The sequence below is a fragment of the Sarcophilus harrisii genome, chromosome 5 (genome assembly GCF_902635505.1).
Source record: "Sarcophilus harrisii chromosome 5, mSarHar1.11, whole genome shotgun sequence".
NCBI lineage: Eukaryota > Metazoa > Chordata > Mammalia > Dasyuromorphia > Dasyuridae > Sarcophilus > Sarcophilus harrisii.
The window spans coordinates 208,073,905-208,099,268 of NC_045430.1; the positions used below are offsets into that span (position 1 = coordinate 208,073,905).

General features: G+C 37.1%; 1 protein-coding gene across 4 annotated transcripts in view; it reads left to right on the forward strand.

Annotated features, from left to right (window-relative positions):
• Positions 1-4,624: 4,624 nt before the first annotated feature.
• DNAJB6 (DnaJ heat shock protein family (Hsp40) member B6) overlaps positions 4,625-25,364 on the forward strand; it is a 104,441-nt gene continuing 83,701 nt past the window's right edge. For 2 of the 4 annotated variants that reach the window (XM_031939557.1, XM_031939561.1), the window contains exon 1: positions 5,546-5,687. The gene's annotated coding sequence lies outside the window, so the exon portion shown is untranslated. Of the gene's footprint in view, positions 4,720-5,526; positions 5,688-25,364 lie in introns of those variants that run through there. The other 2 variants (XM_031939560.1, XM_031939558.1) reach the window with 2 other exon arrangements.

A 25,364-nucleotide genomic window follows, 5' to 3' on the forward strand; every position in this document is an offset into this window, starting at 1 on the left:
AAAGTTCTTTCTTTTTTCTCCCATAAAAGAGCCTATTAGTACCCCACTTCTTTGCTAACTCCTTTTAGGGTTAGCCTGCTTACTAAGCATCACAATGGCAGATTTTTTAGGTCCTGGCTGCTTTATGGCAGCTAGTTCTCTAGGAATTGTGGCTGATATATTGTTTTTTCCCCTGTTACAGTTAATTCATTAGGAATTCTTCCCCTTTGTTATGTCGCATTCCACTTGGAAACTTAGCCCAAATCTTTCCCCTGGCTAATTGCTAAACCCCCCTTTTGGAACTTAAGTCTGCCAGTCAATGGCATAATAAAATCTTTGCCTCTTAATTTGGAGATGGTCTAAATACACAGATTTTTTTGGAAACATCTCAGGACTGACCCATAACCCATATTATTTTTGAGGTTTGCCCACTCCCCATTATACAGGGAGAGTCTCAGACCTAATATATTTCTGAAGTTCAATGCTTTTGCATTCCATACCCCATCAGTTAGAGCCTATATATTTATATCAAAGACATTTCCAAATGAATGATTATATGGCAAACCAACATCTATAAGAGGAGAAAAAAGGAACAAAATCAAAAGGAAAAAATGTGTCTAAAAACTATTAAAAGATATCTGTATGGTCCCAAGGTCTTGGGAGAGCTAGAGATGGAAATGGGATTCTATGGTCCTTTGAATCATATCTGAACTGAGGGAGTATAAGTTCTAAAAGTGTCTTTCCAGATTTCCTCTTTTTTTTTTCCCCTATAGGAAAGAGACATAGAAATAGAGAAACTTCCACATTTCTGACATGGGTTATAGATGTTGTTTCTGTATAGAAGTGTTGAGAATAGTCTTTGGTGGATAAAAACTGTTACTTGCTATCTTCATGTCTAAAGCTATGTCTTGGGATCTTTGAGCACAGAAAATAGTTGAAGGGAATGAAAGTATGCAACTGGATTTTTTCCCTGATAAACTCTAAGTTTGATAACTAAGGGAATATGGAAAGACTTCTCTGTCAAGTGCTGTAAGATCATCTGAGCCCAGATAGAAACCTTTCTATTAAGTTATTCTTGAGAAAAGTGGGGAAGATATTGTTTGGTTTTAACAAAAAGGAACAATACATGCCATGTGATGTATGAATCTATCCAAAGAAGTTAGCCTTAAATAATTTGGCAAATATCAGAATGGCCTTGACTTCTTTCAAGTGGGGAGGCAAAGCCTTAGTATTTGCCTGTGAAATGCTAACTCAGATTCCATAGTAGAGAAGGAATACATTTCTGCTACACAACTATCTTAAAAAGTTTTTATTAATACAATTCAGCTTTGAATAAACATATTATGTATACATGTATATGGATACTTGTACAGAGCTTGAGCAGAGATTCTCTCTGGTTCTAATTAAGCACATATATTGGTCTCAGTGATGAGGTATTCACTACTTTGAGATGTGACAGTCCCCTTATTGGTCTTTGAAAGAGAAGAGTAGATGGATTAATATTTGGTATGGTTTGTTTTTTTTTTAAATGGCGGCAGTGGGGGTAGAGATGAGAGAGAGGGTTGGGTAGTAATAGCGTTGGCCAAAAAAAAAAAAAAGAAAAAAGAAAAGAAAAAAATAGAAAAATCATTGAAGCATTTATAAAAATACAGAAAAGAGAACAGAAGGAAGGTCAGTAGGAATTATAGACAAGCAGGGAAGTTTTCAATGTTTTAAACTTTTAAAATAATTTAAAGCAAGATGTATGTACATGATACAGATTTGCAGTTTTATACATAAACTTTTTCTTGTTCTCTGATACAAGATATATAAGGATTTGATGCAAGTTTGTAAAACTGAACCATTTTCTGATAGTTAAATATACAAGGCAGTTTTCAAAAAAAGAAATAGAAACTATCAATGGGCATATTAAAAATTGCTAAAAACCACTAATAAGTAGAGAATTGCCAATTAAGTAAACTCAGGTTCCAGTTCACATCCATCAAGTTGACAAAGATGACAAAAAAAGTGGGGAAGGGATAACATAAGTTGGAAGGATTTTGGGAAACTTGGTGAACTAATGAACTTGTTGGAGCTATGAATTATTATTCTGTGGAAAGTAATATGGATATTAAGCCCAAGAATGTCTTTTGACCCAATGGTATCTCCATGGGGCTTTTACCTGAAAGTGATCAAAGCAGGAGAAAAAAAATAAAAGTATTTATAGCAACTCTTTTTATAACAAAGACCGGGAAACTAAGGGGGTACTTTGAAATTAATGAATGGTTGAACAAGTAATGATATTTAAATGCAATATTATATTATTGAACCATAAAAAATGACAAAAGGGATGATTTCAGATTAACTTGAGAAAACCTATTATATGAATGGATGTAGTAACTGAGCAGAATCAGGAGAACAATTTATAATAATAATATCTTAAAGAGAAACATCTTTTAAATATTTAAGAGCTCTGATCAATGCAATCATCTACTAGTGATCCAAAGGAAAGACAATGAAGCATGCTACTGAATTCCTGAGCGACAATGGACTCAAGTTGTAGAAAAAGGTATACATTTTTATATATGGCCAATTTGTTATTAAAGAATTTATTTTCCTTGATTGTGCAAAATAAGAACAAAAATAAAAATTGTTGATTTTTGGTGAAAAGATAATGAACTTTTTAAACCAACACTTTATACTATATACTATGATAAGTTCCAAATGACTTAAGATATTAAAAAATCATACTATAAAGAAATTATAGGAGAAGGAAGAAATTACCTCTTGAATCTCTGGATGGATGATGATTAAGCAAGTGATAAAACACGTAACACAAGATAAAATGAACAATTTTAATTACATATTTTTAAAGTTCTTGTGTAATCAGATCTAATGTAAAGATTATAAGGGAAATAACTGAGAGAATTCCTTGCATTAAGATTCTCTTATAAAGGTTTAATTTCCAAAATATATAAGAAATTGGTTCAGATTTTAAGACTGCTGTGCATGCTGGTGAATGGCTGTCATTCCTTTTACCAGGAAGCCTGAAGCTGGTGGATGCCCTGAGTTTGGAGAGACTGAGATTCACAGATCTCTATACTTTAGGAGTTATGAATTACAGTGGGTTAAGCTAAGAAGAGTGTTGGAATGAAGTTTCACATTAATATGGTTTATCTCCAGGAGCAGGGGACTATCAGGTTGCCCAAGGAAGATCCAAAATAAAATTTCTATGTCTGTCAGCAGTGAATCAGCCCAGGAGTGGTCACTGTATTTTCAGTTTGGACCAAATAGAGGAAATCAGTCTTTAAAAAACAGAAAAAAGGGGTAGCCTGGTGGCACAGGGAATAGAGCGCCAGCCCTGAAGTTAGGAGGTCCTGAGTTCAAATCTTACCTCAGACACTTAACACCTACTGGCTGTGTGACTCTGGGCAAGTCACTTAACCCCAATTGCCTGAGCAGCAAAAAAAAAAAACAAACAAAAAAAAAAACCTAAAAAAGAATCCAAAACAATAAATAAAAAATAAAAAACAGAAAAAAGAAAGAAAAGACTAAGCCATTTTCCAATAGATAAATGGGCAAAAGATACTAATCTGCAGTTTTTAAAGATATCCAACTTATCAACAGTCTTGAAAAAAATATTCTAAATCACTAATAGAGAACACAAATTAAAGCAACTCGAGATTCTATTCATACTTTCTACAATGGCAAAGATGACAAAATCAGAAAATTACAAACAGAAAATTGTTAGAAGACTTCTGGGAAAATATTTTCATTAATATACTATTGATGAAGCTATGAATTGGTTCATCCATTCTAGAAAATAGTTTTGAACAATGTCCAGAAAGTTATCAAACTGTAAAGACCCTTTGACCTAGTTGCATTACCATTAGGCGCATCTATGCCTCAAAGAGAAAAAGGATCAATATGTGCAAAAATATTTTAGTGCAAAATTGTAAAATAAGAAGAGCCTTCTTATAGGAGAATTGGCTCTATATATTGTGGTACATGAATGAAGTGGAAAATGATTTGATCACATGAAATGATGAAGTGTGTAATTTCAGGGGTAATTGATGCAACTTAATGTGAATTGATGGAAAGCAAATGAAGCAGAAAGGGGAATAATTTGTACAAGAATATATAGAAAATAAAAAGTTGACTATAAAATTCTGATCATTATAATGATAAAGATAAACCCTAAGTCCAAACAGCTCATTCAATTCCTGAGAAAGAGGTGAATGTGCAGAAATAGGACTTGGCTGATGTGGGAATTCATCTGTCTGATTGAACCACGCTTCTATCTATTAGAAGGATTTTTTCAGTTAAAAAAATGTTCAGTGAGAAAAGTGGGAAGGTCAGATTAAGGGGGGAAAATTTTGTTACCTGAAAAATTAGCTATTTAAAAAAAAAGATAATAAATTCCATTTTGTACATGTTGAATTTGGAACGCTTAGGGGTTATTTTCTCTTGGAAATAACTAAGATAGTGGATGGTGTATTCTTAGAGCTCAATCACCAACCTAGGTCGGAGAGATCTGAAATGACATTAATGGTAATTCTTACAATGCGCCAAGGACCAGTTTTATCTTCCTTAAATCCTCACAATCACCTAGGGGTCGGCGCTATGCTTGCGCTCCCCTAGGGGCTAACTGTCCCGGGGTCCCATCGGAGCTCAGGTCTGACTCCTAGCGCTCATTCTATCCGCCGCCATCCACACAGAAAGGACCACAGAACCTGCCTACAGAAACTGATGAGAAGAACGGCAAGTGAGGGAAACGGGGAGAGAAAAAATGGGCCTCGGAGGGAGGCTGGGGAAGACCCAGCGTTAGGCGGCAGGAGTCGGTGATGAGCCTGCAAAGGGAACTGACAACCGCCAGATCTGCCTGTTCGGAGGGGGAGGGGAGAGACAGAGAGAGACTGAGAGACCGAGACTGGGAGGGAAAGACTGGCAGATCTATCTGGGGAGTTCTTTCCTTTGCCCAGGGCTCTGCCCTCTGGCATCTAGCTCTACCGCCCCGGCACAAATAAGATATCACGCTTTTAAGTTCATTTATTCGACGCCACGGCGGCAAATGCGCGGCCCGGTCGATGGGGTTTTTCCCGCTAGGCCCAAGCCCGAAGGTGCCCCCTCGGCTCTCCCTCCTTTCCCTCCCCCTCCTCCAGGCGGCCCTAACGGTCGCCAGGGTGAGGAGCGCCCGCCGCCGCAGCCTCTCGGCATCCCGACAGGGGGCCCCAGTGTACACGTGTGTGTTTCAGGAGCAGATACTAGGGGGACATAGCGGCGTGACCCATGCGGGAGGGTCTGAGGCGGTCGCAGCGGCGTTTCCTCATCGGCCCTAACTCGACGGCCGGCAGATGGCGCCAACGGCCACAGGCTGCGGCGCGTCCGCCTAAATGAGTGGAGAATTTTCGGGAAGGTGGCGTAGGGGCGGGGCGTAGGCGGGGCCGGCCTCGGGTAGAAGCGGCAGCCGCCACTCCCCTCCCCCTCCGCAGCCACCGCCTCTGGCCCAGCGGATTTAATGGTGGAAGGGAAGTGCGGCGTCGAAGCGTAGCTCCGACGTCTGACGCACTTCCTGTTTGTTGTTGGAGAAACGGAGAGAAAGGAAAGCGCGAGGAGTCGCCGCCGCCACCACCACCAACACCACCAGCAGCGCCGGAGCCGAGAGGAGACCGCGGGCCTTGCCGCCCAGCCTCTCCTCCTCCTAGTCGCAAGCTGCCAACCTCCTTCGGGTAAGGGAAGCCCCTGGTAGGGCCCGGGGGCAGGGAGGAGGCAGCCGTGTCGAACCGCGGCAAGGGCTAGGAGGACGGGCGGGTGGCCGACTTGTTCCCAGCGCCTTAGCAACGGCGGTGTTGATGACCCGCCCGGCGCGCCGGTTCCCCGGGCCTCGCGGCCTGCGGGCGGGCCAGGGACCCGGTGGCTCCGATTCCGGCACCGGCTGCCCAGCCGAGTGTCCTTGGCCTGCCGCCGCCGGGCATCGGGCTGCTGCGGCCCGGGCCGTTGGGGGAGGGGGCGGAGGACGCGTCCGGACGCTCGGGGCCTTCTTTCCCCCCTCCCCCCGGCTCTTGGCCGCCTCGGCCTCGATGTCCGTTTGAAGGCCGCTCTTAGCCCGTCCCCCTTCATCCCAAGGGTCCGAAAGCTCGAACCTCGGGCCGGGCAGGGAGGGCGTTGAGAAGCTTCGGGGTGGTCGTGGCTCCTCTCGGGAGCCGCGGAAAAAGGCGGATTGATTTTTCTAGTCTCCCAGGCTAGTGTAGTGCCTCTCCTTTGCTGTCATCGCGTGAGCAAAATTGGGCCCCTTCTCCCCCAAAATGCGGTCGGTTGGATCCGAATGTCAACGCCACGTCGAGATGGGAGCAACGTTGGTGTGCACTTGGGGTTCTTTATCATTCAGCCAACATTTATTAACGGCCTCCTGTGTGCCTGACCCTATGCTCAGCGGCGGCCTTAGGAGAAAGGCAAAAGTACCATTCCCTGCCCGCGGGAAGCGGCAAATCTAAGGTGGGGGAGGGGAAAGGGCCGGATCACTCGCCAGAATCGGAGCTTTTCCAGAAAGGCGGGGGTGGGGGCTGGTTTTATTTTTGGGGAGGTTGTCTTTAAAGGCTGAGGTGGTCAAATGGTTTTAACCTAAAGTTGCCCAGCTTCTTGCGTACTGAATTTGAAATTTCCTGGTGAAAGGCCATGGTTTGTGGTGCTCAAGTACGGCTGGGGAGGGGAGGCTCCCGAGGGGAATTTTTAAAAAACTCGCCTAACTTTGCCCTTTTTTCATCCCCCCTTTTTGGGTAAGAATAAAGTAGTCAGAGGAAATAGGATGTTTTTTATTTTTTTATTTTTTTTTTTTTTAGCATGAATTGAGAATAAAATAAGCCAGTTGGAGGAAATAATAGTACCAGCTAGTAGAATTTATTTGCTACTTTAAAATTTGCTAGGGCTTTATTAAGGTTTTGCTCAATTTAGCCTCGGGAACTAGGTGCTGTTTTTATTTTTACAGTTGAGGAAACTGAGGCAGACAGGTTAAATGACTTGGCCCAAGTTCACACAAGTGACTGAGGGATAATTAGAGCTCGGGTCTTCATATGACTATAGATTCAGGGCAAGTGAATGTCTTATTAGTATAAAGGTAACTTGTACTTGAATTTTACACATCAATTGGTTTGACACGGCAGTTAGGTTACAATTCCTGGTAAAATGGTATCAGTCAATTCATAAGAAAGTTTAAAAGAAGAGGAAAAAGAAACCCAAAACCCTACAGTATTATCAAATTTGCAGTTTCTAGTTGTTTATTTTGTGTCATCTACAGGTCGAATGATTCTCCACAAGGAACTGACACTGGATAGATAAAGCAAAACAAAATTTCAGGAGATGAGTAATATAAAATATGTCCATTAATTCAGGTCAGGCATCAGATCTAGCTCTATCTAGGTCATTTAACCTCCGTTTGCCTCATCTGTAAAATGGGGAAAATAAATCCCAAGGTGGTTGTGAGGAACAAATGAGATTTTTTGTAAAGCACAGGGTCAAGCACTTAATAAATTATTCCTTCCTTCCAATTTTGAATTCAAATTACAATTTGAGAGAATTTTGAATGTGTTAAGCTTCTCTAGAAAGTAATATGCCATATTTGCTTTAGGTGTTCACACCACACATTTTTGAGTGTACAGTATGTTCTGTTTACTGTTTTGTTAGAGAAGTTGGAGAAAATGAAGTGTCCAGGCGATAGAACAAGTGTCTTTAAAGACAAAGGGTGTTTAATTAAGATTTGGAATTAGGGGCCTCTCCCCCAGACGTTTTACATCTCAAAGTAGAAAATTTGGAGGCTTTTTGCTCTGGAGATCAGAATGGTCTGAAGACAAAAGATGGATGCCTGTCCAGTAATACTACTAAGATGATTAAAACTTGGAAAAGTAACATTCATTTGCCAAATATGTGATTCAGTTTAGAGAATTCAGTCAAGGAGGAAACTATCATTGCTTATTAACAGCTTTTGCATTTAAGGTCTCAAAATCATGATTGGAACCGGAAGCTAAAATTTGCAATTTGCCTGGAGTCACAGCCACAGTTTAATCCAAGTCTTGCTGATTTCAAAGCCAATTTTATGTTCACTTTTGACACGTCATGCCTTCTTTACAATAGACTTAGAAAAAGTTGGTTCAAGGGAGAATTACATTTATGTCCCTTTTTAAGCAAACAATGGGGTTATAGAATGCATTAGACTGATGGCTGGTATGTATCTTGTCCCATTTAGCCACTAGCCAGCTTTGTGACCTTAACCTATGTGTGCTTCTGTTTCTTTTATCTGTAAATGAAAAAATTAAGATCTCAATTTTAAACTAGGTTTTGGCTCTAAGCTCACACTTTACTAAACATTTTAATAAACATCAAACATCTCATTTTAAAAAGCCTCAAAACAGCAATTTCATAGGTTTGGGTATACTTTATGCATACATATATATATATATATATTGATTCTAATCTTTCATTACTTCAGTGGACAGTTTGATACATGGACCTTTCTGACTGTTGAAGGTATATTAAGAACTCTTTACCGGAATGTTTTAAACTGAATAAATTACATTGAAAGAAGTTACCAAAATGAAAAAAGCCATTAAACAAAAAAATCCAAAATAAAAATTTAATACCTTTCCAGTCAAGTTGAATTTCTGATTTAAAGAGTGATGTACCTGAAAAAAAGTCAATTGAATTCTCTGTACCTACCTAAACTAATCTTTGGGTGACTTTTTAACAAAGACTGGACCAGAAACCTTTCCAGTTTGAAAAGAATACTCTCTGATGGAAGAGAAATCACATTTAGACTATACCATGGAAAAGACTTTTGGTGGTGACTCAAAGAAGCAATTGCCTTTTTTTTATAAATATTTACCATGGAATTCCTTCAAATGTAATTTTATAGATTTTAAATTTATGAAAAATAAACCCTAAATTTTAAGATTATTTCTTTAATTTATTGTACTTTAGAATCTACAATCCACATAACATTCTCTTTTCCTCTTAAAGTTAAGAGATGTTCCTCTTAAAGTTAAGAGATGTTCTCGGGAATATTTTGGTCTCAGTACATATGTATCTGAAAGATTTTCTCCCCTCAAAATTCTGGTATTTTAAATTCACATAGAAACACCACCTAGTGGAGAAATATGGCAAGGATTTGATTAGCTTTTCAAACATGGGAGCAAATAGTTACAATCAATGGATGTAAGAAATAGGCGGTACTTAAGATGGAAATGGATTTAAAAGATAATTTCTTTGTGACTGAAGAAATTGAATTTTTTAAAGAAAAATAAGTTGGTAGAGACAGTAATGGAAATGAAATATGTAGGAGGTATTAAAAACAAAGCTCAAATTGAAGACTAGACTTCAGAGAAATGCTTAGGGATTTTTATGGGTTTCTGTCCTTGTCAGGGGTCCTGAAACTTCTTAAATAGGGGACCAGTTCACTGTCCCTCAGACTGTGGGAGGGCCAGACTATAGTAAAAACAAAAACTTTGTTTTGTGGGCCTTTAAAGAGACTTCATAGCCCTGGATAACCATCCTCAGCTGCTGCATCTGGCCCACGGGCTGTAGTTTGAGGACCCCTGTATGTAGATAGTTTACAATTTACAATTACTCATTGTACTTTTTCTGTAAATTTTTGTAAAGGAAGAAGCATTTTCCTTTCAGGGTTAACATTATGATTGTAAAGAGAAAAACATTTAGTTTTGTTTTGTTTTAATAGAACATTAATTTGGGTTAATCATGCTGCTTTAAACTGAAATCCACAAGATAAGGATTTAGCTTTAAAAATTATCTGATTTTATTTAAAGATGTAATAAGCTGTTAGAACTTTCTTGGGTTTTTGCTTCATCTACTAATCTTTTATTTAACAGTACTAGCTAGGGCAGAGTATTTGTTTGACTATTTGGAGCCTCCTGTAAAGGTATCATTATCGTGGTTTATAATTTCCTTAAGTGTTGATAGTGGTGTATTGTTTCTTTTTTAAACTTGGTATCTGTCTTGAAAAGAGGGAAACTTTGAAATTAGGGAAACTGCAAACTTTGAAATGACGATTGAAAGGTAATTTGAATTTTAAATTCTTTGATTCTTTATATTATCTGGGATTGTAAGGCTAGGATTACAAGGTTTTGAAGTCTTAGTTTGGAAGAACTACTTTTTTTTTTTAAACTAATGCCCAATATCACTATCTGATTTTTCATTTATTCTTTTACTTAATGACTTGCATCAACATGATTTTGGATGTATTTACTTGTTAAAAGTGTAGAAATTAGGTTATTGGTATATTTATTCCATAGGAATTTATTTATTCAAAACGCATTTCTAAGGTTCAGATTCCAGCTCTTTGATATTTAGCTGAATGACCTTGGTCAACTCATTTGACTTCTGGATTTCAAATACTTCTGTAAAAGGAGAGGATTATTTAAAACTTTTGAGTTGGCTCACTTCTTCCAGACACTTTATCATTATAGTTTTATATCTCAAAATAGTAAGTTTGCTAGCTTTTTTGCTCTGGAGGTCAGTATGATCCAAGGAGAAGATGGATGCCTATCCAATACTACTACTGAGATGGAAAAGTAACAACATCGATGTATCAAATATGTGATTCAATTTAGGGAATTCAATCAAGGAGAAGTCTACCAAACATTGTATAATTCTGTGATCCTTGCATGTTGTAGAAGTAATTTTTTTTTTTTTTAAACTAAGACAGGAAGTTACTTTTTTTTAACCTTTTACTTTCAAGTTCATTGGTATTGGGAATTCTTGTTGAGGAAACTCCATTTACCAAACACCAGTAACACTAACCTCCTTGCTATTTCTGTAACAAAACACTCCCATATCCCAACACAGGAATTTTCACTCTCGTGCCTGTAATGCTTTATCCTTTTCATTTCTGTTTTCCAACTTCCCTAACTTGAAGTTGTATTTAAATTCCCACCTTCTACAGAAAGTTTTTTTTTTTTTTTTTTTAAAGAGGGGGAGGTGTGTGTAGTTTGTGTGACGTCTAGACTGAGCTCCACGAGAGCAAGGAATGTCTTTTGCCTTTATATCCTTACTGTTTAACACAGCGTCTGGCACACAATAGGCACTTAATAAATGTTTAGACTGACTATGGATTAAGCAACTTGTGTATGGACCATTTGAGACAGTACTCTATACCTCTTACTCAAGAGTTCCATATATGTACTAGACTTTGTAGTGGAAGCAGAGTTAAAAAAACAAAAACAATTTTAGTCCCTGATCTTAAAGTATAAAATTCATTTGAGTGTATGAGTCCCTTTTATGTACCAAGAGCACTAGTAAGCAAGGTTAGTAAGTGCAGAATAATGACTCATGATAATGTAGAACATTTTCTTAATTGAATATGGATTGGTCTGACTGTGAATTCACAGTGCTTGCAACCAGACTATAAAATCATTCTTTCAAGATTTGACTTGAAGAAAGCTAGAAAGTTGTCTAGCATCTTCATTCCACATTTTCTTCTAGCTTCTTGCTTTCAGACTAATCCATTGCTCCTGGGTAAAACAAAACACTTGTTTTGATTCTTTTCTGAACTTTTGGAAAAATTATTATAATTTATATTATCTTCTGGGCTTTTGGGCTCTACTCTTGGATAAGGGAAGGGTGTAGTTGATAGTGAGAGCCCTAAACCAATTCTCTTGAATTTATTTCAGTACTTCAGTTTATGATGATTTGATTGGGCTTGCAGTTATATCTTGGCTTAAATCAATGTTTTAATTAATTTGAAAGCAAATAATTCATAATTATTTCAGACAGTAAAAAGAAAATTTGTTAAGGTACCAGGAACTGTGCAACATTCTGGGTTACATGTGCTAGTACAAAATACAGTTCCTTCTTTCAAGGAGCTTATATTTTAATAAGAAAACGGCATAAAATAAAGAGGCAGGCTTAACGACTAAGTCACTGTGGTAAGGCCTGCTATGTTAGTAAGGAGGTGGAGAAATCCAGAGAGTTAAGTTCAGTGGGATGCTTTAAATTTGTATATTTGACTCATGGGACAACCTTCAAGCTTCCTAATGCTGAGTTTATTGACTCAAACTTTAAACATAGTTGAAATAAGCTTGTTTATCAGGTTTTCAAATGTACAATTTTACAGAGAAGGGCATATTAAAAAAATGCAAAAAAAAAAATGACGGAGTAAGACCCAGAAAGCTGACCCCAAAATTTAAAAAAGAACAAAAGTTCTCAGCTTTGAGGACAAATATGGTTACCTCTCAATGCATAGTGATCCTGAGTTGTGGGGAAAAGAACAGATTATGTTTAATAGACTCTTAATTTTTAAATACAGAAAAATAACATGATCTAGTGTGAGGAGTATTAAATTGGGGCTTAATTTGTGTTCAAATCCTATTTCTGCCACTTAATGGTTTTGTGGCCATGAAAAAATTACTTGTCCTTTTTTGAGCCTTACTTTGTATATTTGTAAAATTGGAATATTGTTCTTCTGTGACAACTTGATCTCTCAGTAACTTGGGTAAGACAATACATTGCAATAATTAATAATTGAGAGAGTTTTTATACTAGGAATTCCCCACACTGATGAAATCAGACTTAATTAATTAATTGTGAGGAAAATGATTTCTAAATTTTAAAATTTTATATGTGATATTTAACATGTATTGGTCAACCTGCCATCTGGGGGAAGGGGTGGGGGAAGGAGGGGAGAAGTTGGAACAAAAGGTTTTTTAATTGTCAAATGCTGAAAAATTACTCATGCATATATCTTGTAAATAAACTATAATAAAATTTATATGTGAGCTATTAATATATTTTAGAATAATCTTAATATAAAATTGTTAAAGTGTTGCTGCTTAAAAACTTAGGGTTTTGGACAGCTGATGTTTTTTTGCACTACATTTGTCTTGTCTTGTATGGAAGTATAGGTTATAGGTTAGAAGTTAGATCATGGTTAAAAAGAATGTTTAAGGTATATTGAAAGAAAAGGGGAGTAGAGGGCAGAACAGGAAGGATCTCTTAAAAGTGACACCTACATGAGTTTTAAAGGACTCCCAAGAGATTTCAAAAGGTGGCTACATGGCAGGAAGAGAACATTCCAGGCCTGGGCAAAAAACCTAGCACATAAAAGTGGAGATTATGGGGAGGTGTGGACAATTGTGTGAAGAGCAAACTAATATGCCTAGATCATGGAGTGTTTCGATTGGTGTAATGTACTAAAATCTGGACAAGTAAGAAAGGGCTAGAACTGGCTTAAGAAATTTACAGATTCATGTGAACTTGATACTTAAAAGCTCATACTGAAGGATTTCATTTGAAATGATTTTATTTATTTTTTTTTATTTATTTTCTTGGATGCCTTCATTTCAGTCTTCACCAAAAATGGAGGTCAGGGGAGAATTCATTTACTGTTTAGTGAAGAGAGGAGAAAGCAGTAATATGGCACATGTGAAGTTGGAGAAGTTAAGGTCAAGTGAAGTTTGAATAGTTATTGGTTGAATATAGATAAAAAGCATTGATTGGGTAGGGGGATGCAATTTACTTGCCTATAAAAATGGGAAGTTGGAACTTATTATTTTTTTTATTATTTTTATTATTATTATTTCAGATAATTCATACTTTTTTCCCTTAAATATTGTAACTTTTTCATTGAGTATTATTTGCTTATCAATTAATTTTTAAATAAATCATAAAATTTTAAATCAAATATTTATATTTTTACAGTCTTCAGAATCTTTAGTTCCTATTATTACTGGGTGTCAACTGAACACTTTTAAGGGATATGATTTGGCTCATTAAGTTTTGAATCATTATAGGATGGGTGCCTCTAATTTTGGAGAAGCTAGGTTTTAATCTCAAACTTGTATGTTATGAATTTTGAGGGCCTTATTAGTGGAGCCCTCAAATGTATTTATCTGACTTAAATGGAGGAAGTAATAATATTCAAATTCTTTGTCTATGGAAAAATCCTGATTTGTGGAGTGGAATATCAACCTAGATTTTTCTTGGAGCAGTCTTTGGATCTACTTACCTGATTGGCTGAAGACCTCTTAGTCCAGAGTGAGTGGAGGACACGGAGGGTGTTCTTCTCCTCCCTCTTTTCCTATCTCTTCCCCTCCAAGATAATGTTAAGTGACTTGCCCAGGAATCAAAATAGGGTCTGATAAATCTGGTCCTCCTTGCTTGAGGGCCAATAATGTATTGACAGCGCCATCTAGTGGCCCTAGTGTAGGTATTGAATGTTTTGTCTCCATTAATAAGCTTTAGTTTCTTGCTTGACTGCATCAATAAATACTGAAAACTATCTTTATCCTTTAAGGAATTTCACAATGCTAAAAGTAGTATATTAAATTTGTTGAGAACCATGGTTCATTTCATTTGGTTGACTTTCATTCTACCCTAACCTTTCTGGTGTGTTGACCAGAAAATGTCTTTACAATTCTGAACTTAACTAGTTTGTGGTTTTTTTGCAGTAAATTTTGCAGTAAATGGCTGGGTCTCTTTGACCAGTTGCCTTTTTACAAAGATTCCTTTTTCTCTGTTATAAATATAGGAAGTACGTCTTCCACAAAGTTTATAAATTAATCCTATGCTCCTAATTGTAAGAGACTTTGGCAATCCTTTAGCTATACTAAAAGCTGCTGGTGTTGGATTATTTTAGATGAACATTTTCTTCCAGTCTTTCCTCGTTACCTCAATTAGCAATTTAAGTACTTAATAATTAAAGAGTATTTACTATTTACTAGTATTTTGTTTCTGGGATAGATTTCCTCCTTTAGGATGTAAACCTGGACTGTGAATATTTTTATACTTGTGGGCCCTTTTCCCTTTTTTATGATCATTTTGGATTACCGACCCAGTAGAGACCAAATTGATCTCCAGAATGGTTGGTTCAGTTCCATGTGCAAATCTTTTCATAAACCTTCAGTGCCTTTTGGAAATTCTAACTACAGTCTACCAGTTTCCATTACTCTACATCAGCTAAATGGGACTGCTATTGGCCATTTCCATATCTTTTTTTTTTTTTTTTGGTTTTCTATATCTGAAAACATTTTTCTTATCCTCTCCTTCCAGAAGCTTTTTTGATATTTATCTCCCCTTTTGTTACTCTTCTGTTAAATAGTGAGGGGATATATAGGGGCTTTCCTCTAACCCATTCTACTTTTCATAATAATTAAGTGCATTTTCCTTTTTCAAAAGTCTAGTATGCCTGAATTGTTTTCTGTGTTTGCCTTTATATTTTGGAATATTTACCTCCTTAAATTCAGCTCAGATGCTGCTTCCTTTAAAGGATCTTTTTTTGATTTGCTCCAGTAAATGTCTTTCATTTATTAAAATGCTGCTTATTCAATCAGCTAACAAAGACAACATTTTTGGGGAAAGAACATGTCTGTATGTTAGGTATATAAAATAAATAGAATCTGGAAAGGTTTAAAATCCAGAATTTGGATCTAAGAAGCTGCAACTTAAATGGGAGATACACAAAGATATATTCCAGAGATGAGAAATTGTTGGTTATTATTCAAATGTTGCCTTTTCCAGTTACATCTTTACTGGTTCCTTTTGGATAGTGATACTACTTTCTTGAATTTCATTTAAGACTTTGTTACATCCATACTATTTACTCATGTTATTCAGGGTTTTTCATTCTCTTATGCTATAAAACCTTGAACAGAGAGGGTTGTTTTTACTTGGTAACTTTGTAGGTGCTTTACAAATAGGTAGGTGCTCAAATGTTTGTTACACAAAAATTTATTTCATGGCTTGGTAAGAACCCAGCTTTCCTTTTTTTTTTTTTTTTTTAAATTTTTTTTATTTAATAGCCTTTTATTTACAGGATATATACATAGGTAACTTTACAGCATTAACAATTGCCAAACCTCTTGTTCCAATTTTTCACCTCTTACCCCCCCACCCCCTCCCCTAAATGTCAGGATGACCAGTAGATGTTAAAATATATTAAAATATAACTTAGATACACAATAAGTATACATGACCAAAACATTATTTTGCTGTACAAAAAGAATCAGACTCTGAATTATTGTACAATTAGCTTGTGAAGGAAATCAAAAATGCAGGTGTGCATAACTAAAGGGATTGGGAATTCAATGTAATGGTTTTTAGTCATCTCCCAGAAGAACCCAGCTTTCCAAAAGTGCTTTTAAGGTAAATGTTTTCTTGTCAAGAAATCAAAGTTTAAAATAATTTTTTTGAACTGTTTATTACTTAGTGTAGAAATCTGCCCGTACCTAGTGCAGATCAGCAAGTTTTGTAATCTGTAGTTTTAGTTTCCCTGGACGTTGAGAGGTTCAATGATTTGATCAGGATTATAACCAGTATGGATCAAAAGTGGCCTTCTGATTTGGCCTAATCCAAAAAATTATTTTCTTTGGTGCATCATTACATTTTCCATTGCCTAAACTTGCTTTCCTCCTCCCAGAAAGTAATATATTACAAAAATGTGCGATAATCCATCAATAAATTTAAACTTTTTTGTTTCTAATAACTATGCACATTGTATAGAGTTCTAAAGTTTGTGATGTACTTTTTTTTTTTTTTTGCCTTTAACTTGAGGCAAGTTGGCATCCTCATTTACAGATGAAGAGACTGAGGCCAATGCTCATAAAATGGGATTCAGATATAGTTATTCTTCCAAGTCTTTTGAACACTGTGGTAGCAAACTCCTCCTTAATGAGGAACTTTAACAATTAGCTAATGGTGTCATCGTGGTCAAGTCATCTTTGAAATTCTGAACCTGCTTCATCTAGGACTCTTGTAAATTTGTAAATAGCACAAAGTGGCTATGAACATCAGATTATATTTGTAATGTGCTTTGCAAATCTTAGATTACTGAATGACTGTCAGCAATGATTATTTTTAATTGAAGTTGTAATTGAACAAGGGATTGCTACATCTTTTTTTTTTTTTTAAAGTTTTATTTAATAACTCATTGCTGCTTGCAAGTAGGGAGGGAGAAGGGGAAAAAGGAGGGGGAAAGGGAGTTAGGTTGCACAGTGGATAGAGCTTGGTCTTGCAGTGAGGAAGACTTTAGTTTATACTCGGCCTCTGACATTAGCTGTTTGATCCTGGGCAAGTGATTTCAAACATGTTTGCCTCAATTTTCTCATGTGTAAAATGATCTAGACCACAAAAATGGACTCAGTAAGATAAAGCAAAAAGAGGCTTATTGTATAGGACAGGTGCCAAACCCCCTTTCCCAAATTAACTAATCAGAAATATCTTCAGGTACAAAGAGAAAGCATTTATATAATCCCTGTAGGGAGAGGCCCAGACACACACCTGGGAGCCATCCCAACTCTGGCCTTGTGCCCCTGGAACCTGGCCAGCTTCCGACTTGTCCACGACTCAGAAGGCAAAGAACCAAGCCTTTTCATTGGATGGACTAAAAGGACATAACCATCCTTGATGTTGCCTGCTTCCTGTGGGTCATGTCACTTCCTCTAACTCCACTAAAGTCCTGCATCCCAGGGTTCAGGTGTATAGGGAGGGATCATGTGACAATCTCAATACTTAGAAAACTTCATTCCAATCCCATTCTTTTATTATCTCATAAGAAAGGGCATCTCCCATCTGACAAGGTGTTTGTCAGTAAAAAGTTGAAAACTGCAAAACACAAATGAAGATCCCTCTCTCTCCCATTGTTTGGAGGAGGAGTCTGTGTTTATATTCTAAATTAGGAAATCTAACTAAAATTCAGAAGCTGTCTGTTGCCTGTAGCTTGAACTACTTTAGCCTCTGCTATTTAGCTCCAGCTTACATTTATTTCTAGCCTCATTTCATTTTCTGAATTTTCTGAATTGCCATGTGCTTTGGTAGCCAAATTGGGCTATTAGCTTTGATTTCATTTTCTCTTCAGCTCTTTTGTATAAGCATAAAACATTCTTCCCTACGAGGTTATCCTGGCACCTAATTCATCTTGTAAACCCATATTATGATTTGTATACATTTTATATTTCTGTTAGGTTGTGAATTCCTGAAGGCAGAAATTATTATGTATAGTATTTTAACTATATCTTGAATGTTTTGTGTATTATACCAAAAATAGTTGGATGTCTACTGTGTAGGAGACATCTAAACTAAGCCTCTTATAGTTCTGTTCTGTTCCTCTATATTTGGAGGAGACAGTTTTGCTAAAAATGTGACTTAACTGTAAGAGGAAGCAAAATTACCTCTCTATGTTGAGTAGTGATAACCTTAGAGCTAAAATTGAATTATGACCTAATGATTGTTTGAATACAACTTTAAACTTTAAAGTTGTATTCAAACAAAGATTGCACTTAATGTAGTTTTTGAAGACTTTCCCCTGTTAGATGTAAAGACAATTTAACATTCATTTTAAAATGTTTATTAGCGAGTTCTCAATTTTTTCTCCATCCTCAAAACTCTACTAAAATGTGCTACCTAGAATTGAACATAATATTCCAAATTTGGTCTTGACCCAGGAATAGCAGCGCTCTCACTTCCCAATTGCACACCCCCCTCTCCCCTCCCCGCATTTAAGTGGTTTTTAATTTTTCTAAACTTGTTAAAATGAGTTCTGGGCTGGTTCTTCAACTCTAGTAGTTGGGGGTCATTCAATTAGGAGCTAACAAAAGGAGATGGACTTAGTCATAGTAGAAAAGATATTCAACAAGTACATATACAGAGGACATTTTCACTTGAGCAGCTGACTGAATTGCCATTTTGGTCTACCAACCCTTAGAGAACTTTAAATTCCTTATTATGGTTTGTTTTTACTTAGATGAGTAAAAAGGGATGATAATCTGAACCTTTAATCCCCAACCCAATTTATTTTTGAGGATAGTTCCCTTTTAGGGAAAAATTAGCCTCACACAAGGCAAGGGTTTATGGTATTGTTCTTAACCTACAGGGTTATCTTTTAAACTTTCTTATTTTTCAAATATAACCCTTTATCATGTCCGTTGTGTTATTTATTTTGCCTATTTTTGTCCTCTTACTACTATTACTGTTGCCAACAGCCTGATAAAGCCACTTGGCTCTTCCTTTCTATTGGCATTCAGGCTCCTTCACTATCTGGTGCCATCCAGCTTTACCTTTTTAGGGAGTATGCTACATTTTCTATCTCTGGAATGTCTTTTTCCCTTTTTATCTGCCCATTTTTAAAAGCCCAACTCAAATGCCACTTCCTCCAAGAATACCTATGCTTTGTTTTTGATTCTTTGTAGTATATTTCCAAAAAACTTGATTGCATCATACCCTTAGAATACTGTAAATAAAAGTTGTTGACTATTATAATAAAATTATCTTTAAAATTTCAAGAATTTCCCTGATGAATCCTGGAAAGATTTAATTTTACACTCTTTTAAGAGCTGGTGTCTAAACAGTTTCTTTTTTGAAACAGCAAAGGCAGTCTTTTATTTCTTATCCTGACTCCAATCCCTTTACTAAGTATCTTCTAGTCTAATTCTCTTCCCTTGTATATTATGTGTCACACTTTGGAAATACCAATACTAGCAAAAAGGATATGGCTTTTAGGAATTTACTTTCTCTTAGTGGAAGATGACTTCTGAAGGAACCCAAGTAGGGAAAAGGGGGAAAAGTACAGAGAATTCCTTTTCAAATCTAAAACCCCTGACTATATTTCCTTTTTCTGGTCCCAGACTACTATTTATTAGATTTCACTGTAAGCTTAATTTCTCTGAATGAATTCAACTTTTCTAACTCTGAGAACCAAATCCACATTCAATTTTCACAGGCATAACTGTAAATTGTACTAGATGCCAAAGTTAGAAACGAGGTACATACAGGCCCTTGCTTTCAAGGATTATGTTCTGTTATATGGTGGGGAGATGACAAGTATACATAAATATTATGTCAAGCATATATACAGAGTAGATATCTGAAATTGCCAAACATAGTGACTGGGGGGTAGATCAGGGAAGGCTCTGCAGGAGATGACATTTGAGCTGAACTTTAAAGAAAACAGCTGGGGATTCTGAGAGAAGGAATGTAGTTGATTCCAGACATGGAGAGATGGGCTGTTCAAAGACATAGGGGAAGAAAGATGGAAGAAGGAATGCTGAGGGCTAGGAATATCTTGAAAGTTATTTTGGCGGGACTCAAGAATTCATGAAAGGGAGTAATGAGAGTGGAAGTTTTTTTTTTGGTTTTGTTTTTAATCATAGCTTTTTATTTGCAAGATAGATGCATGAATAATTTTTCAGCATTGACAGTTGCAAAACCTTTGTTCCAATTTTTTCCCTCCTTCCCCCACTCCATCCCCTAGATGGCAGGTAGACCAATAAATGTTAAATATGTTAAAGTATATGTTAAATAGAATATATGTATACATGTCCATATAGTTATTTTGCTGCACAATTAACCTGTGAAAGAAATAAAAAATGCAGGCAGACAAAGAGGGATTGGGAATTCTATGTAGTGGTTCATACTCATTTTTCCAGAGTAGCTGGTTCAATTCATTACTGTTCTATTAGATCCGATTTTGTTTCGTCTCATTGTTGAAGAGAACCACGTCCATCAGAATTGGTCATCATATAGTATTGTTGTTGAAGTACATAATGGTCCTGCTCATTTCACTCAACATCAGTTCATGTAAGTCTCTCCAGGCCTTTCTGAAATCATCCTGTTGGTCATTTCCTACAGAACAATAATATTCCATAACATTCATCTACCACAATTTATTCAACCATTCTCCAATTGAGGGGCATCCACTCAGTTTCTGGTTTCTGGCCACTACAAAGAGGACTACCACAAACATTTTTGCATGTACAGGGTAGGGTGGAAGTTTTAAGAAACAAAATATCTTACCAAGAACTTACTGAAAACAACCTGAATATTGGAAAGATTTTATTTCACATTCTTGCCAGAATGGGTGCCTAGCCTAGTAGGAATTTTATAACCCAAGCAGTCTTTTATTTCACCTCCTGAAGCCCAAATACCTCCACTGATTCCCTGTAATGTTCTCGCTTTGGTTTTCTGGAGGCTTTGGGGCAGTTTTCAGCAGATTTAACACTTGGCTATTCTTGTGGTAATTAAAGTCCAAAAGAATTATTTCCTTTGCCTGGTGCTCAGCTAACTTTCTGGTGGCCTTCAGAGGGAACTTGGATGGAGAAAATGTAGGAGGATAGGGCAGGGTGTGAGATGGGATGAATGAGTCTCTCTCAGTCCTCCAGGAGAGCCACCAAGAGCCTGACTGAATATGGAATGAATCTCTGTCTTTGGCTCCAAGAGTTTGAGCTCCCGCCTCCAGTTCCTTTGTCTTCTCTGCCCTCACTCTGGCTGAGACCCCCAGTTTATTTATATACCCTGCACTCCAGTATAAACTTAAATCAATCATACTGAATTTAGAGAACTATTAAGCACCTTGTTAAACTAGATAACCATTGTATCACCAATTCTACTGACTTAACACCTTGTAAGAATCCTTGTTTCAGAGTTCTGGGACATGACAATTCCCTATTTAGGTGTTAATGGATCTCTACTCCTCATTATGGAAGCCAGTCCCTGCCCCCAAGGAAATTACCTTCTTTTGGAGGAGAATAACCACATCTGGGAAAGGGAGGGGGCATGTTTAAATCTAGAACTTCCACCACTGATTCATATTCTTTTGATTTGTTTGTGGGTCTTAGGCTCCCATTTCCTGGGTTTCAATTTCCCAATTTGTTTCATTTCTGCAGTTCAATTTTTCATAATTGGAAACTAAATTACCGTCCAATTCTCACAAAGTAAGCCCCCAAAGGTCTTGTATCCAGGTTGGAAAGGGCTTAGAATTGCAAAGAAGAGGATTTTATATTTTATTTTAGAAGTAAAAGGGAGTTTCTAAAGACTACTGGGGTGAAGAATGACAGGGTCACATCTGACTGTGCTTTAAAAATGCCACTTTTGGTATCTTTGTGAAGTATACATTGGGAAGCGCGTGCAGGGACATTTTTATTACGAGATTATTGCAGTAGTTCACAAAAGGTAGGAAGGCCCTGATGTAAATTGGTTCTCCCATGCCCCATATACAAAAGGGCATGTATGCAAAAGTTATTGGATATAGATTCAGCATGCATGATATAGTCATGGCAACAAAAGGCAGTGAGGAAAGGTGAGAAATCAATAACACTAGGTGAGTAGAATGTTGATTGATGACTTTGGAGGATTTTTTAGGGGCAAAGATTTTATTAATCTGTGGACTAAATTGGACTAAATTCATAAGGAATTTTTGTTTTGTTTTGTTTTTAAAGCTTGGGAAATATAACCTCGGGTGTTGATAGAACTTGCCTTTTTGATTGGATATAGTAGCTAGTTATAGTTTTATCAATGCAAAGTTGTATGTTCATTCTTTTTTTTATTTTATTCATTTCTTTTTTTTTTTTTATTGACAGAACATGGGTAATTTTTTTTACATTATCCCTTGCACTCACTTATGTTCCGCCTTTTCCCTTCCCTCCCTCCACCCCCTCCCCTAGATGGCCAGCAGTCTTATACATGTTAAATATGTTATAGTATATTTTGGATACAATATATGTGTGCAGAACCGAACAGTTTTCTTGTTGTACAGGAAGAATTTGGATTTGGAAGGTAAAAATAACCTGGGAAGAACAAAAATGCAAGCAGTTTACACTCATTTCCCAGTGTTCTTTGGGTGTGGCTGCTTCTGTCCATCATTGATCAACTGGAACTGAATTAGATCTTCTCTTTGTGGAAGATACCCACTTCAATCAGAATACATCCTCATATAGTAACGTTGTTGAAGTCTATAATCTCTTGGTTCTGTTCATTTCACTTAGCATCATGCAAGTCTCTCCAAACCTCTACTGTATTCATCTTGGTCATTTCTTACAGAACAATAATATTCCATAACATTCATATGCTACAATTTACCCAATCATTCCCCAATTGATGGGCATCCATTCATTTTCCAGTTTCTATCCCACTACAAACAGGCCTTCATTCTTGAAGGACACCCATCTGGGAGATGATGGTGTGACATGCAGGTGAATTGCATTTAAGTGAGGGAAGGCTATGTAAGGTCTCATTTCTCCCTCAGTGACATCTGAATCCAGTGGCCAAAGATCAGGACTAGAGATGACCCTGGCACAATCTTTTAAAAGGTCTTTTTATGATCCATTAGTGCTCTTCCCTGCTTTCCCATTGGGAGCAGCTAGACTTCCAGATTGCTTACTGTAATAGAGATTTTTCTCTTGTCTATGTCTTGTGCTACCTACCCAGGATATCATCATTTCCCTCCCTTAAACAATTGGGACCCTAAAACTTGAGTGAGGGATGAACATCTTTTGAAACTGCTTCCTGACATTGGGTGAAGAGTAGACCCTGTTAGGGTCACATCCAAATGGATGATGAATTCTAGGATCTGGAGGGTGGTTCGATGCATTGTTGTTGGCCCTCAAATGAAAATCAACTAGAACCTAGAAGAAACATCCAACAAAAGGGGATATATAGGTAATGATAGTATTATAAGCAGTGACTTTCTAATTAATGTTGGTGACCAAGGGTACATGTGCTAGTGTTTAAACATTGGGTGGAGAGGGTCACGACAAAGAATCTTGAGATTGATTGAACAACTAGTAAGAGGAAGGTAACCTCTTGAACACCCAGAGAAAAGAAAGTATATGGTTAAAGGGTGCTCAACTTTATGAAGTCTTGCAAAGAGGTCATGAATACTAAGTACTGAGAAAAGGCCATCAGTTCTGCAAATATTTATTCAGTACTATGTGCTTGGCCCTATTAAGAGCTGGGAATGCAGATTAAAGAAAAAAAAAAAGCCTTGCCCCTTTAAGAGACAAAATAGCCCTTACCAAGAACTCTATTGACTCGCTGATGATTGTAGGAAAGATTTATTTTATGTTCTTGGCAAAAAAAAAAAAATGAGTACCCCAATTGTGTAGAATGGGATCACACCTAGAGAAGCCAGACTAAGCCTTTTTTGGGTGTTTAGCCCCACTTCTTCCATCAGGATCCTGATATTTTCCCTTATAAGATATATATCCAATTTTAAGTAAAACTGAGCAGTTCTTCCTTTGGCATTTTGAGCTTGCTCTGTTGGTCTGACTACCTTCTCTTGAGTCTTTCCTGGTCCAAGAAGGAAACTCCCCATCCTTATCACATAGCCAGTCCCTGCCCCCAAGAAGAGCATTCTTCATCTTTTTGGAGGAAGATTATCCATAATCTGGAAGGTCAAAGTCCAGGGGCCTCCTCAAATCTAAACCTCTATTCCTAATTATTCTTTGATGGCTTTGTGAGTTTTAGTTGACTAATTTGTTTCATTTTCCAATTTAATTTTTATAACTGGAAATCAAATAAATGGCCATCCATTTTTCATACTTCCAAAGATCTTACTGTCTTATTGGAGATGATCAAGATTGCACACAAAAAAGGGAAGCTGGACATAGGGGCTCATGTGGTTCCAAGGAGTTGAAAGTAGACAAGAGTTGGAGATGGAGCTGTAAGCTGGAACTCAAGGAAACCTCAAGGAAAACTTTTGGGGGGGGAGTGTGTGTGTTGGCATTAGTGTTTTATCCTGTATCCTCATTCAAAGGGGAGAAGATGAGGTTCATTCAATCAAGACTTGAGATTAGAAATGATCAATTTATTCTGGGAAGTGCAAGAATTGGAGAAATAGAGAAAAAATTGGAGAAATGGGAAACTGGGACCTGGAAAAAGTAACATAATTAGGGGTGGGAGGATTCAGATTTGAAAAGGAACCCTCTGTACTCTAATTTTTTCACTTGTGTTGTCTGGGTTTGTTTGGCACAATGCTTGGCACATAATAAAAGGGATATGATCAAGGATGGAGAATTGTGAGATGTAATGAGAGGTGGAGATTTACATTATGAAACTTCTGAACGTCGAATTAATGGGGAATCTGGGGAGAAATTTGTGCTTTTGGATAGGAAATAAGATTCTTTTGAAACCCAGCAGTGGCCTCTGATATTTGACAATTGGTAACTGAAGAGGAAAAGCAGGTGTAGTCTAAAAGTCTGGGTTAGAGGAGGAGGTTATAAAGAGCTTAAGGAGAAGCAATAGTTTTTTTTTTCTTTCTAGGCATCGTGTTGTGAAAGAAAAGAACATATAAATTATAGTACGAAGACTTTGAGGGTCCTAGAAAGATTTTTTTTTTTAATATTAAGCATTAGGGACATAAGACAAATTAGGGAGACATTTTATCATTTTTTTTTAAACAAGCAATGAATCAATAGGCAGAAACTGAGATTTGTGGGGACAGTCTTCTAGAGAGATGATTACAAGTAGAAGGATTGTAAAATATGTACAATCCTAAACATTTCAATATTTGTCATGTTGTGGAAAGAAAAAAATCAAAACAAAAGGAGAAGAAAACTAGAAGAGAAACAAACCAAAAAGGTGAACATAGCTTGCTTTCAATCCACATTGTCTCCCTAGTAGTCCTCTGCAGAAGGCAT